At 34.1% G+C, this 5,878-nt stretch overlaps 1 long non-coding RNA gene across 3 annotated transcripts; it reads right to left on the bottom strand.

Annotated features, from left to right (window-relative positions):
- Positions 1-2,064: 2,064 nt before the first annotated feature.
- LOC149545256 (uncharacterized) lies at positions 2,065-4,562 on the bottom strand. 3 transcript variants are annotated; one of them, XR_016353550.1, is made up of 5 exons: positions 4,484-4,562; positions 3,551-4,345; positions 3,218-3,421; positions 3,053-3,108; positions 2,065-2,714 (listed from the first exon to the last, which is right to left on the bottom strand). It is a non-coding gene; the product is annotated as an uncharacterized LOC149545256 (long non-coding RNA). The 3 variants fall into 3 exon arrangements; XR_016353549.1 differs by having other exon boundaries at positions 4,497-4,562; XR_016353548.1 differs by having other exon boundaries at positions 3,551-4,562.
- Between the last annotated feature and the right edge of the window lie 1,316 nt (positions 4,563-5,878).

Here is a 5,878-nt window from a genome sequence, read left to right as displayed (position 1 = left end):
TGATGTTTGCTATACCAAAATAACTTGTAGTGTTGAAGAATTTTTTTTTATTTGAACATAGGCCATGAAGGGACACATTGTCATATGTGACCCCCTTGGAGTATATTGGAAATCATTCTAATAATTAAGAACTACAATATTAAAGCATGGAAATGCTCTACCCAGTGATACATTATAATGCAAGATATTTTTTAGGTGCATAAGTTTAAGTGTTTCGAACATGATCCTTTCTTCAATGTATAATATTCAATATTTTCCTAATGTGTCTAAATGTATGTACTTGATAAATTATTAAATACAATATATAAGAAAAAGTCATGCATGCAAACATGTGTTTATTAAACTATAAACGGTTGGTGGAATAGGTGAACATTAGGCAATTTTTTATTTCATTTTTAGAATATTATGGCCCAATCCACAACCAAGGGATCTCTCACACACCTAAAAGGACAAATTTAGATTAAGGTGGTAATAATATCTATGTTGCCATATTTTTTATCCATCTTTTATTCTCTCTATGTCGTCATGTCTCATTAACTACCTCTCTTTATACCCTTTTATCTAAATCACCCACCTAGGTCTCTTGCCTCCCTCGTCTATCTCACACAGATTGAGTTAGGTCATTTGATAATTTTTGAGGATCACTTTTATTAACATATTTATTAGTCCTTGCCTATGTAAATAGGAAGACAACTAATATTTTCATTAGACCCTAACTATATTAGATTTTACAATAAAAATAATGACATTTTAAAATACAAAATACTTTATTTAACAATAATAATTGGGATGTTTTTAAATTTTTAAATCTCTAGTATCAATTTTCTTTTACAATAAAATTATTTTTTTACAGTAAAAATAAAATTCTAAGAATCTTTCTCATAGTTTTACTATTTTCCCAACTATTAGCTCCACTCAACTGATTTACTTATAAAACATAGGCAGGTCTAGCCTCAAAGATCTCATTCAACGCCATTGCTCCAACATATGGAAACTGTTTTAGAGCCCAGAGACCATTATTCCGGTTCATATCCTCTGCACAGGTGCAGTCCGAAACCATCAATATAGATTTAAGCCGTGGTTTCATATCCACTCGGCTTAAACAGGATAGGGAGGTTTTAGTAAAAGAGGAGACAACGCTTGCCCAGTCTCAAAAAAACCATTTTTGGACATAGAGACATCTACATTAGACTGTACAAATTTCCTTCCAAACAGTTTCCAATGAAATGTACAACATGATGACCGGGACAGTATTATCGTCTGATGAACAAAAAGCAAAAAGCATAACCATGATTATCCAATTTGTTGGCTTGCTCTTTTGTCTTGGTTTCATAGCAGATAAATCTACAGTTACTTTTGTATATCGGTGTTTCTCAGCTCTTCTGTGAAGTATAATGTGATTTAGGAAGTTCTGGAATCGACATGCAAAGTCATGGGCACTAGGTTTGTGGAGGGTTGATGTTATTGCTTGGACACTAGATATCAAATCCAAGCAATACAAATGTAATGCATACTTCGTAATCATCCGGTACATTTCAAGCCACTCCTTTAAGGATAAATAAATCTGTATAAATGGCAGTGCAGCAGAACTTTAAACGACAGGCCATTCTATATTATGATATTATTTCACTCGAGAAGTATTTCTCTTCATTTTATATGATGCTTATTTTTTTTAATAGAAAATTGCATTCTAAGTAGAAATCAGTCCATCAATTGGTTCCCCCAGTGACAACATTGACGGCAGTCTAAATTGTGGGAGAGAAAGTGTATATCCCTTGACTATGATTGAAATACATAATATTCAAGGACAGAGCTACTTCAATCACCATTGTCAGTTCTGATGATCTCTTCAGAATAAAACGAAAAGACGAGATTTAAGGTAAAGAAAATAATTCACCTATAATGATAATGATATCACAACCATATTCAGAACCTTTAACTTTAAGCGATATTGCACAATGTTTAACAGTGATCTTCACAGGCAATTCAAGCATGGAAAACTTGACGACTCTTGAACTTGGAAACTTGTTAATGCAAAAAATGACATGCTTGCCAAAATCAGAATTTCTCAAAATCATTTCCATATTTCCAACTCCACAAAACTCTGTACTGTAATCAGTGTTTAGCCACAGATACAATTCCATTTTCAACATATCCAAGGAGAAGAGAATCTTCATTTGGCCCTTACTCTTTCAAGCAATTAATATATTCCATAAAAGATCTGGGGGATTAATCTGTACAGATCAAGGCTACTGATGAACAAAATGCTAAATGGCTTAATAGAGACCTAAAACAGAAATTGAAGTACTAGGCAATGAACAAAAACAAACCTGTATGGACATTGCATGCTTCTTCATCGACAAACAGAAGAGTATGGCCATAAGAATATGGGAGGGATCAGGATGGAGTGCTGAACATGCACTCCGATTCCAAAAAGATAAGTGTCTACTTGAATTTGAATTGACAAATGATAGTTTGGAAGGGGATTTGGTTTTGATAGCAGGCTTGCTCTTTAAATATAAAACCACCTCCACAATTTAAGAAGCCAAACAAATTATGGTAAGAAAATTAACGATGATGACACCCTTGCTTTTACAATGAATGAGAATCTCCGCGATCTGGGAAGAGAAATAGAAGATGCACTGGACCTTCCTTGTCACCTCTAGCATCTTCAATACTTCAGCATCCTAATGTTCTTCTTCCTTGTTTAGATTCTGTAACATTTCAAGAATACTTGAATGTTGTTATAAACACTAATGGGAGCGTTTCTCTAAACCCATTAAAAAACATCCAGCTGTAGTACAATCTTAACCCTTGATCTGTGAATGCAGATATTAAAAGGCTTAACTAGATTTAATACCTGAAAAATAGAATCTTGCCCTGGAAAGAATATGTATGTGCTGTCTATATTTTAAACTTTAAATATTAGGTACTCTAATTAACATGTACTTCAACAATCAATTTGAAAGTTTTACAACCCAATTCTCACATCGCAAGAAAGCCTTATCACAATAAGTTACAAACATGGTAAAATAAATGAAAATGTTCTTACCAGCTCTCCAATTAATCGTCGTTTCTTCAAAAGCATCCCTTTGACTTTTGGAGACTCTGAAATTAACGAGTAGTTTGTTTTAAATTGTTATTTTGCCCTTTGTAAAATGTCTCTGAAACCTACAATTCAAGGAGACTAAAGAATTTTAGAAAGTGGACACTATACCTGAACATATACCTTTCGAGTTGTCCAAACTTAAACATACCCAACTTTACAGAGGAATCCAAAGCGAACCAGTTTTCAAGTCAAGTTCAACCATAAATATTTAAAGTCCCCAGAAAAAGTATGCAATTGGAGATCACAGAACAATGATGCCTGAAACTATGGCCACAGTAGTTTGGTGATTTCATTTCGGATTTTCTATAGTTTCTGCAATGAAAGATGAACATAACCTTCTTTCATTAGAAAATAAATGCCAATACTAGAGACGAGCTAAGAGATTCTTTTCTAAAATTGAAAATCACAATACAAAAAGAAAAATCACGACAAGAATAATACCAATAAGAAAGACTCAGATCATTTTCTATTTCACTTCTCAGCCGCCGAGGCTGCCATTCATTCTAAAAGCATGAGTGCCACCATTCTTACATTTCTCACTGCAATGAGTTTGGTTTCTCAAATTCAGGAGATGCCCATATTTTCTAGAAACAGCCCTCATATTGCTCCAAAAGATTTCATATCAATTCAAGAAGGCACTTAATGATTGGGATCTGATTGCGAGTTCAGAACTCCATCGCGATCCCTTCCATATTCCTATGATCATATTCTTCTGTTTGTTGATGAAGAAACATGCAATGTCCATCCAGATCTGGTTTCCTGCACTGTCTAATTCTACGCATATTTTAAGTCTCTCCTTCTCCAGTATCATTTTTTTCCCTATTCCAGGCTACTAGAACTCAAGCTAGTCCTTAAAAATAGACATCTGACTGGTCCACTAAATCAATACCATCTAGAATACCATGAAGATTAAAAATCAGTAGTGATCGGTAGGTTCTTCGTCTATTTTTCTAAGATTGTGGATCGCATCTTTCAGGCTTTCATATGCTTGCAAAGAAAGCATTCCTTGAAACAAAAAGCAAAAAGCACTTTACTCAAAACCTTGTTGGAAATCTTTTCTAACACAGATCGTTGATCCACAGACCCTACCTTTCCAGACATGAAATCAGTGAGCTTCCCCACCTCTTTCACTCCACTACATTTCAAAATCCTCCACAGGTCTACAATCCCTCAAAGGACTCTGTTTATACATGTTCTAGCCCAGCAGATTCTAAGTTCTTCAACATAACCTTGCCACTGAGAAATTAGAAAAGCCCAAATGAGATTTCAACGTAGCTAAAACAAAAATCAACCGACTTTGAGGAAACCCAGATTTATCAAAAAGTCCAATAATAAATTTAAAATCTAAACAAACAATGGAGAAAGAAGAGTTACAGATAAAGTCCACCTAACCTGATTCAAATAAGCTACATGGATCTTGGGGAGGAGATGAGGTTGCCCGATCTCCTCCCCTGTGAAACAATGGCTCTGTCCTCTTTGTTATAGGGTTTCCAATGGAGAAACAACTGGGGGTGTTAAAAGCGATCCAGACTTCGTTAGGTTTAACTACAGTTTTGTCAGGTTATGTTTGGATTTTACCCAGAGCGTCATTACAGAATAGGAGTTGTTGGATGAGAGTTGACTGGTAAGAGAGCGGAGACCGATGGATGGAAATTCGTCGACGTCAGGAAAGCAAAAGCATGTGAGCTGTCTGCCATTGAAATGATATTTTGCAGAATAGTTTGTCCTCCTGAAGTGGTACATTGAATGTGGACAAGTCTAGAGCTCCATTTTCAAAAAGCAACCGTGTCAATTAGTGGGTGGGGATGGGAAAGTCGGTAACGCCTACACAGCACCCAAAATGATATAGTTTAATTAAAAGTTTATCTATGATAGCACCTTGGTGTGCAATAAGAACATAAGAAACATCAATAGCCATTGTACGAGCTATTGGAGCATTTACTTGTCATCTATGTATATTATTCCTTTCGCTTTATTCACTGTTAAAAAAAAATACATCAATAGCGAAATCATAACTTATTCTATATTGTATACAATAGTTTGTAAAAAATCATATAGATACATTTATTATAAATAGGATGATTTTATCCAAGAACTCAACACCTATCTAATTTTACATAATAGAAATTTTATTCTAATGACCAATTTAATTTTTATTAGCAAAACATGGTCATATTACCCTAGGAAATTGTAGATTTCATATACTTTAGATTATGTTTTGACCCTATAATGTTGGTTTTTGAAATAAACACGCTCCCCATATTAAAGTAAGAATATTGAATTACTTTGGAAATTAAATATCAATCTAAATGCATTAATTAATCAAATCCTTGGTTTTTTATTATGACTATAGTGTTATGAAAGTCATGGTTATGAATGTGTTTTTGGTTTGATTGATGAGGGGTTGAAGTTGAAGGTATTTTGCTGCAGTAGTAGAGCGGAAAATATGATAAGTAATGTTTTACGTTTTGTTTGTGTTTTAAATTTAAATGTTGTAATAATGTTCTATGATGCGGTGACATAAATGGAGTGAAATGATAAACTCTCCAATTATAGCCACGTAGGACCATGTGTGTTTGTTTTAGTGGAGTTAGTAGTGTGCAATGATTTAAGAATCCAATCATATCCTGAAAAATGAAAAATAGTTGGCAGCAGGAATATTCATAATTTTTGAAATAGTCTCCTATTCTTAGATGGGACGTTTCATATTCCTTATATAGGGAGTCAGTTTTTAGAGAGGAAGAGAGGGAAGAAAACACGTTTTTAGTT

The sequence above is a fragment of the Cupressus sempervirens genome, chromosome 7 (genome assembly GCF_028749045.1).
Source record: "Cupressus sempervirens isolate cs-2001-9-10 chromosome 7, ASM2874904v1, whole genome shotgun sequence".
In the NCBI taxonomy this organism is placed as follows: Eukaryota; Viridiplantae; Streptophyta; class Pinopsida; order Cupressales; family Cupressaceae; genus Cupressus; species Cupressus sempervirens.
Note: the sequence above shows the minus strand (reverse complement) of the source record. Positions and strands in the feature narration are given on the sequence as shown.